Genomic DNA, 9,229 nt, shown 5'->3' on the forward strand with positions numbered 1-9,229 from the left:
ATGTATATCTGGAGCATTCTGGAGAATATCAGTCAGTTCATTCATTCATATAAATAGGGCACAGACCAAAGCAAATCAATATCTCCATGACGCATTTTCCTTCAAGGCACAGAAGCCCTTAGCATTGTATTTCAGGGAGTAAGGTGACCTGCCCTGAGCTCTCTGCATCATCTCACTTGGGTCTTCATGTCCCCTGGCTATTTCCTGGCAGGTGCCCTGAACAAAACTACCTAAACTATAAGCTCATGAATAAATAAGTTTGGGATAAAAATAAGGTTGGGATACAAGCCTAGTAATCTTCCAAAAATAGACTAAAAAATAGTCCTTTGTTTTTATTTTTTTATTTTTTATTTTTTGTTTTTGAGACAGCCTTGCTCTGTTCCCCAGGCTGGAGTACAGTGGCACAATCTCAGCTCACTGCAACCTCCACCTCCCAGGTTCAAGCAATTCTCCTGTCTCAGCCACCATGCCTGGCTAATTTTTGTATTTTTGTATTTTTTTTTTTTAAGCAGAGATGGGGTTTCACCATGTTGGCCAGGCTGGTCTTGAACTTCTGACCTCAGGTGATCCTCCCACCTCAGCCTCCCAGAGTGCTGGGATTACAGGTGTGAGCCACCGTGCCTGGCTGCTGCCTGTCCTTTTGTATGAAAAGGCACTATTTTGGCTATCAAAGATGGTTTGTGGGTTGGACCAGAAATGTAGGGGAGTCAATGGATGGGAAGCGAAAGTGGGAGCCTCATCATTTTAACGAGATGTCTAACTAAAAAAATAACACCTCTCTGCAGCTGCCCTTGTGGACAAGGGAGGGAGGGGTCAGGAGGCTGAGTAGGAACAGCCAGGACAGCCTCTCCTGCTGCATGGAATCTTCCATCCACTTGGTGACTGCGACTATGTATTTCTGGTTGCACAGGAAGCACACTGACCTATTCTGGTTTGGTATCAACACAATAACAGAGGTAACCTTAAAATAGTTTTTCTGCCTTTGGAATAAAACCTTTTGCATTGAACAGAATCTAGGAGAAGAGGTTAATTGAGAGTTGACTCACAATCTTAGATTTGCAGAAAAGAGGGTCAGGTGGAGCCCTTTTGCAGGAGTTATTTACCTCAAAGCTTCAACCTCTCTACCCTGTGGATTAAGCTGCTCACGGCTGAGCCCTGCCCTGGCTCAGTCCTGGTACCCAGGAAATGCGACCCTTGGTCCTACCCACACAGAGAGTTATAATCTATGAGTATATCATGAAAAAGGAATTCAGTCCAATATTTTGGAGACTCCTACTTTGATATCCCCTCCTTCCCTGGGCAGGGAAGATGATCTTTTCAGCAATGGGATCCGCTGGAGTTTTAGAATTTGATTGGGTTCAACTAAAACAAAACAAATAATGCCAGTCATTGTTCTGGGAACTATGTACACAAAGATAAATAAGACTCTGTGTGGTCATAGGGGTCTCAGTCTAGAAGGAAAACATGTGAAAATAATCACAGGGAGGGTGTGAGCATTGGTGAAAGAACACCAATGTTCTTACTTTGCTCATTCATTCGTTTGGCAAATGTTAATTGTCTACTGTGTGCCAGGCACCTTGCTAGTGTCGGGGGGATGCCATGTCCCATGACAGATAGAGCCCTTACCATCATGAAGCTTGTAGTGAGCAAGATAGACATTGAGCAAATAACATAATACATCTTTGATTTGCATTTGTGACAGAGGTGTTGAAAGAAGTACAGGAAGCTATGAGAGTTTCATATCAGAGAACGTGTGAGCTTAGATAATTCCGCAAAGTCGGCTTCCCCACAACCTCCTGTCTGTCCTCCCCTCAGCCTGATGTGTGCAACAGCCTCCTCCTCCACCACATTCTGACCTTGGACCTCGCTGATTCCCCAGGTCCAGGCTCTCTGCCTCTGGAGTGCAGCTTGCTACACCTGCAAAGCAAGCCCAGGGCACCTCTGCCTGATGCGTGGCTGAAACATCTGGGCTTGGCAGGATAGGAAGACACAGGGAACAGGGCTCCAGACTGAAAACCGGTCCTCCATCCAGCTCTGTCACAAAGTAGCCATGTGATCTGGATTCCCCCACACACATCCTGTTCCCTTCAGTCCCCAGGCTCTCCCTACCCACCTCTGCTTGCCCCCACATCCTCTGCATACTATGAGGAAGCACCACCCATAGCCTCTGGAACCAGGATGCTTGGCTTCAGATCCTACCAACTTGGGCACATCACTTTACCTCTGTGTGCCTCAGTTCCCTCCTCTATAAAATGGGCACAATACCAGCACCTAGCACTCAGGGTGGTTGTGACGATTAAGTGTGTTAATGCAAGAGCACCTCACACATGGGCCCATGGTACATGCCATGTAAGTGCCAGCTGCTCTTCTCATTACATGTATCATTTTCCCACCAAATCGATGTGACTTCAAAGGAAGGACACAGAGACTCATGCCATATTACCTGTAACATTTAGCATCCACACCCTTGGTTCTCAAACTTGAGCATGCAACAGCGTTACCTGGAGGGCTTGCTGGAGCACAGCCTGCTGGGCCCCTTCCAGAGCTTCTGATGTGCAGGTCTGGGGCAGGGCCTGAGAATGCACATTTTTAACAAGTTCCCAGATGCTGCTGCTGGTCCAGGCACTTTGAGAACCACTGGACTAATTTACTACTCGGATTTTATTGGCATCCATCTAGAAATGAACACATATTTGAGCACCTACAATGTGCCCACCACTGTATTAGGAGCGTTCGCATATTTCATTTTATTTTCACCAGAAAGCAGCAAAATGGGCCTCCTTCTGCCCATTTTCCACCGAAGTTACCAATGCTCAGAGAAGCTACATGACTCTCCTGAAGTCCTGCGACTTGAGCTCTGACCTCGGGGTGTCAGTTTCAGTTGTCTACTTTTCCATTGCTTTTTGAACCCAGTTTTGGGATAGAAACAGTACCGGGGGAACCTGCAGAGGAGGAAGGAGCCCTTGGGAAAAGGTGTCTCCTAGGTGATCAGAGGTCTGCACGTGTCTGATGTTTATTGCAGAGATGCCAGAAATCCACTGAATTAGGAGACCCAGAGGGGCTGCACCTTCAGCCACAGCTCCTGCCCAGTACGTGGCTCTCTAGGGCCACAAAGAGGACACCCAGAGCTCAGTCTAGGCAGCTGCCTGCGGCTCGTGAGTGGCACCCCCATGGTTTGAGACCCTCACCTCAGTGGAATGAGCTGGGCTCTCTCTCCACCTCTCCTCCATTCCCCACGCTTTCTCGCACAGCCTGGAAAACAGGTGCTGCCCATTAACAGTGGAACAGCGCCAATCAGGAGGAAATACTCCGCATTAAGCCCTTGACACAGGCTACAATTTTGACAAATAAGACACAAAGCAGGAGGTGCCAGGAGCCCCAGAGTTCAGGCTTAGCTGCTGGCATGAATGAAGGAGGGCAGGAGTGGAGGCTTTGGCTGAGAGGAGCTGGGCACAGGGAAGGGGAGCTGGGAGGGGGCCCACCAGGTGCCACTCCTCACAGCTTTTCATCTGCCTGGGAGCCCGGAGTCAGACGCTGCATGAGCCAGGCCTGAGCCAGCAGAACTGTTGGCCTGGAGAGAGGATGCAGAGCACTGGTGAACCCCAACCTTACTGCCACTTCTTAACCTCACTGCAGGGTTCCGAGACTCTCCCCAGCCCAAATGCGAAGAGCCTCCAGGATGCTGATTTGCATGTGATTTGCATGCTGGGTCTGAGGTCCCTGCCTCTCTTCCCTTCCCCTTTGTCTCCAGTTCCTTTCTCTGCAGGGTTGAGCTCCAGCAGGTTGACAACTAACCTGGGAGAAAGGGGTGGCTTCCTTTCCTATGCTGGGGACTTGTGACCCCCCATGTACAATGCAGCGAGGCTGAGGGAGCAGAGGGAAGAGGTGACAAGACCACAACTCTACAGGGTGGTTCCTTCAGGGGATTTCAATGCCTATGAGGAAGGATACTCAGCTGTCCCCTGGGGATCTGGTTGAAATGCAGATTCCAACTCCTCAGGTCTGGAGTGAGACCCAGATCCAGCATTTCTAACAAGATCCCAAATGATGCTGCCTCCCAGCTACACTTGAGTAGCAAGGGTGTAGGGCCGTGGGCATGTGGGAATCCCCTGGGGGGCTTCCACACCGACACTGGGTTCCACCCCAGAGATTCCAATATAATGGTCCAGGCTTGGGCACCAGGAGATTCTAACATGTGGCTTGAGCTCCACTGTGGGACACCTGTATCCGTGTGTAGAACAAAGTGATTGTAGTGACGCTGACCTCCTGTGAGGAGAAGAAGAGATGGAAAACTCATTAGAGGATAAACACCAGCCATTCATTCAGCCATTAGAGAACTAGACCACCAAAGGAGATGCCGCTCGCTCCTCGCACTCCACACACGCTCCAGGTCATTTACCAGACAGCAGGAAGAGGCCACTGGACTGTCAGTTCCAGGAGGAAGGGTCAACGATGGCTGTGTTCATGGATACACCTAGTGCCCAGCATCTGCAACATGGTAGGGGTGAGACGGGCAGATGATGGACAAGGGGGACCTCAGGAATGGAGGTTGGCCAGTGACGGGGAGAGCACCACATCCTCATCTCCAGCCTGCCATATTTCCCATCAGGAGGGGATCTTTTCTGTGACGCCAGAAGGGATTTGGGAGGACTTTTTCCTTGTGAAAAACATTGTCACACCCTTGTTAATCAAGCTTTCTTCCTTGGCAGAGAGGATGGAGAGGAAGAGGAAACTTTCATTCCACAGAAGGGCATCTGCCAATTTCCCACTTGGGGACGAGATTGAAATAGCTTTTTCAGATCCTCCAGTTAAGCTGACACATGTGGACCCTTCAATCCTCCACTGGGTTCCCTCCCAGGAGCAGTTATCTTGGCTCCAGCAGAACGGCTCTATCTCACCTCAGTCTGCCAGCTGTCTTGCTTCACAATAGAGAGAGGCTGGGGCCCCAAAGACCGTTCTGGTGCAAATTGCATCGGAGAAGCAGACGCTGGAGCACTGGGGAGGGGAGGGAAGGGGAGGGAAGGGCGGCCAGGTCAGCCAGTGCCTAGGAGCTGTGAGGTCTTGGGGGGCCACGTGGAGCTGCAGCCGGATAACAGGGCCAGGGCTGAGAGTGATCTGAAGATGACAGAGCTAAAAAAGCATCACTTTAAGGTGAGGAAGGTAAATGCCACTTCTGGGCCGGCACCGTTCCCCAGGCTGGGAATAAGATAATGAATTATTACCCAAGGAAATGAAACCGCTAATAAATTCAAAAGCAAAGCTAGGGGAGGTTAAACTCCATTTTTAAAAAAGAGCTGGTGATTTATAGAGTGCCCTCTCTCCTTGCCTCCTAGGGCACCAGCAGCTCCCCCTGTCCCTCCCCCTCTTCCCCACCTGCTGGCCCCTGACCCTCTGGACATACAGATCCTTGCCTCCCCGGCAGCTCTCCCCCAGCCTCTAGCTGTTCTTTTTTCTCCATCCCCCTTGTGAGCCACTCCCACCCTCAATGGGAATTTAAAGGCTTGATTTGTGCTGAAATTTGGGCCAATTGATTTCAGAAGCTCAGTCCCCAAGGAATGGCTACGAGGAAATCCGTTTTCCTTAGGAGTCCATTTCAACCTTTGAGCCAACAAATTACAAGTAGAGCCAGCCCCGAATGGCAATCAGGTTTTGTGTCACTGGGCAGGTGTGGCTCATGCAGTGAGTGACTAATTGATGGGGCCTTCGAGCGGGAACCTGGCCCTCTCCCGATTTAGGGAAGCTCACTGGCTACAACATTTTCCTTCTCGCTGTGTCTGCTCTAATCCCTAGCAAGCTCCATTCCTGAAACCCTGGCCGCCTCGGTCTTGGCTCCCCTCCTTCCCTGCCTGAAGCCATCAAGCCCCTGCTGTCTGACCTCATTGCCCGTTTCCGTGGTGACAGCCCTGTGATGTCACTGGTGGCGGCCTGTGGGCCTTCAGGTAGGTAGGATGACAGCAGCAGGTGCCCAGGAGGAGGGGAGGAACAAAGATCTTGTTTTTGTGCCATCATCCCTGATACACAATGAAACCCCGGGGTGGGGGTGGGGTGGGAATGGAGTGGGGAGATCTGACTCTGCAGCCATCCGTCACCCACGCCTGCTTGGACATCGCCAGGCTCAGCTAGAGAAGGCAGAAAAAGTTCCTCCAACTCCTTCCCCAGGCACCTATGCAGGCTCCACACTCCTGCCTGAACAGCTATGATTTTAAAAGCCATCGAGTCACGAAGAAAAGTGTGCCAGTGTGTGCCGTATTCAGTTTCCCCCATGCACCGTTTTCCCCAGTCAGCCCTGCACCTTCCAAGAGGTATGACCCGAAGGCACACCCCAGTCAGCTCGGGCCCCACATTCCTGCAAAAATCAGGCTCCAGGGCTCCCTCATCGCAGCATGGGTTCTGCAGGAAGCCCCAGTGCCAAGTGGCTTTCAGAACTGCCTCAGCTAGCAAAGTGGTGGCTATTTCAGTGACCGACAAAAGCAGCTCCCCCAGCCTCCCTTGGTGTTTGTGGTCCCTTTTGTTCCAGCCAGGCACCAAGAGGAAAATGCAGCATCCGTTTGGAAACAAAGGCTCAGGCAGGCTCTCTCCAGTCTGAAAAGCCCACTTTCACTTGAGTTTCAGGTAATTTGCTGTGCAGCCTGAATTCGTTAGACGAATTAGACTCACTTGGACTTCAGGTGTCTCAATTACCTGGGTGATTTGCATGTTTAAGAGTGAAGGGGACTGCACAGTAGCAGAAAGCAAATTTGAAATCCTGACTTTGGGGGCCCTGGAGCCCCTCCACTGCACGTTTACTTTCCCTACCAGAAAGGAGGAAGGACAGAGTAGCCCCCCAGCAAGCAGATCAGCGGATGTCACATAACCACAGGGCAGTCATCAGGGAGCAAGACCCCTCCCTAGGGCCATGCAGGCCTTAGTTTCTCCTTCTGGATCTGCCAGCAAAACAAAGGTAACTGCCTAAGAACAGCTTCCAAAGGTGGAAGAAGAAAGTGAGAAAATCTATATTATTGATCGTTCATACCTAAGGAAAAGAGGAAAGAGGATTCCCATAGCCCAGCTGGGAGGTGAAGAGTTAATCCTACAATCTAGTCTGCCAGGGAGCAAGGCAAGGACTGGAGCTATTTTCAACCCAAAGTGTGCATGCAGAATGCTTGATGCTTGCGGGGAGGAGCTGGAAAGCCTGAGACCATTTGAAAGCATTAATTGAGTGCCCAGGGTATATAGAGCCTATTCTCAGGCCATGCTGGAATTCCAAAGGACAAGGGGGCTGTCTCCTGTCTTCTATTAGAGCATGGACCACCTTCCCCCACTTTCAATTTCTTCTCTGTGCCCACTCCCCCTCCCCAGGCCACAGCTCCTTCCTGGGCTCCGTGAAGTACCTACAGATGCCTGATGACCTTTTTAGAGTTGGCCCAATTACTCAACTGAAACAGCTTAAGCATTGCAAATTCACACACGCAGACTCTGCTAGTTGTCTGAGTAAGAGCTAGAGCGCTGGTCCCTGGCTGTATATTGGACTCACCTGGAGAATGTTTTAAATGATTGGAACCTGAGTCCCACCCCCAGAGAGTATGATTTAATTGGTATTGGATGCAATGGCATTTTTTAAAAGCTCCTCTGGTGATTTAAACATGCCACAAAGCCTGAGAGCCCCTGAGCTGGAGGATTTGGGATTTTTGAATTGTTTAATGATGAGTCGTTGGGCTGAAATTGATCAAGTTTGATGGGATCAAGACAGGCTTAGATTCTATGTGCCAGGTGGGCTGCTGTCTTGAAACAAAACAGTGATGTAAGGTTTATCATATGAGTGTGATTGTAATGGATCTACATGAGAGTTGGTACGAGTATAGATTTGCCTAGAGTAAAGTCTTCACTAAACTGGCATTAGTTGAGGGAAGAGGTGGCAGGAAGAAGTAATTGGTATTTCTTGAGTATCTGTTGCGTGTCAGGAACTGTACTTGGAAGACTATACTGATATTTCATTTATTCTTTCCAACCACATGGCAAATGAGCGTTACTCCTATTTTACAGACGAGGAAACTGAGACTCAGAAAGGATAAGTGTAATTTTGCCTGAGATTATACAGCTATTGAGTTTTGGGAGACAATTTTCTGAGGGCCCCTCACATTTCTGTGTGTCTTGCAAACAGAGACACTGATTGCCTTTGTCTGAACTATCCTTATAAGGATGCTTGCCTGGTGAACAGCTTTGGAAAATACAGTATCTTCCTCTGGAGCAAAGGGTAGGCATGCTTACTGTCCATTATAAAAGATTCCGATTCCTTAAGCTCAGGATTCCTCTTTTGGAACGCAGTCCGCTGTGTGAGCAGGTATCGCCTAGGGCCCTCTCTGTGCTGCCTTATGGAAACCATGGCTTGGAGAATTGGCACAAAATGCTAATACTCTGGCTGCTACTATTGTGTAATAAACTGTCCTTTGTCTCTGATCCATGAATCTCATGTCTTCCACCAGCATCCATGAAACTGTAGCAGGCCAGGCTAACTTGTTAACTTGCAAATGGGGCAAGGTTTCAGACCCCACACAGTTCTTGACAATGTGATCTAAATCTGTTTTCCTCTAAAACCCATGCATTTAAGAGACGGGTAAGCAAGAGGAGATGTTAAAACAAAACAAAACACTCTCCATCAATGACCACTTTCCCTCTAGATATAAAATAATATAAATTAGTTCGCTTTCTCCTTTCTATGAGATAAACAGATTCATTCTGTATCAAGAGTTAAAAGAAGTACAATACTTGGGCTCCATGAGGTGCCCTCTGGGTTCCAGGTTCCATGTGATTTTCAGTTCTGAGCTAGTTCCTGTTTTCCCTCAAGGATGTTTCACTGGATCCCACCAACTGGCTCTCGGCCTTGATAAGCAAATCTGGGTCTAGCCTTGCCTCAACACCCATACCCCACTCACTCTGTGGCTGTTAGAAGCCTATTACCCACTTTACCTACTTATCTTTCAAATAGAAGAGAAATGACCTTTCTTCAGGTGCTAATGCTACCGGCCTGTGTGACCCTTCATTTGTGACCATTCCTCTTTGAGATCAGAATTTTCAAAAGACTGATTATAATCACAGTCTCATTCTCAATATTTGCAAAAGGCCTTTCCTAACACAATTCTTTAAAACCAACTAAGTTACTAGGTAAGTCAATTTCGAAAGGATGTCTTCGTTTCAGTGCTAATTAGCTTCTCTTCTGATGGATGAGAAGTTTACATGCAACGATTTCTAG

At 48.9% G+C, this 9,229-nt stretch overlaps 1 long non-coding RNA gene across 2 annotated transcripts; it reads right to left on the bottom strand.

The window, feature by feature from the left end:
* Positions 1-2,725: 2,725 nt before the first annotated feature.
* LOC129051114 (uncharacterized) lies at positions 2,726-5,844 on the bottom strand. Of its 2 annotated transcripts, none has more exons than XR_008515171.1 (5): positions 5,746-5,844; positions 4,899-5,130; positions 4,400-4,488; positions 3,189-4,266; positions 2,726-2,942 (listed from the first exon to the last, which is right to left on the bottom strand). It is a non-coding gene; the product is annotated as an uncharacterized LOC129051114 (long non-coding RNA). The 2 variants fall into 2 exon arrangements; XR_008515170.1 differs by having other exon boundaries at positions 5,599-5,824.
* Positions 5,845-9,229: the final 3,385 nt, after the last annotated feature.

The sequence above is a fragment of the Pongo abelii genome, chromosome 19, assembly GCF_028885655.2.
Source record: "Pongo abelii isolate AG06213 chromosome 19, NHGRI_mPonAbe1-v2.0_pri, whole genome shotgun sequence".
Lineage (NCBI taxonomy): Eukaryota > Metazoa > Chordata > Mammalia > Primates > Hominidae > Pongo > Pongo abelii.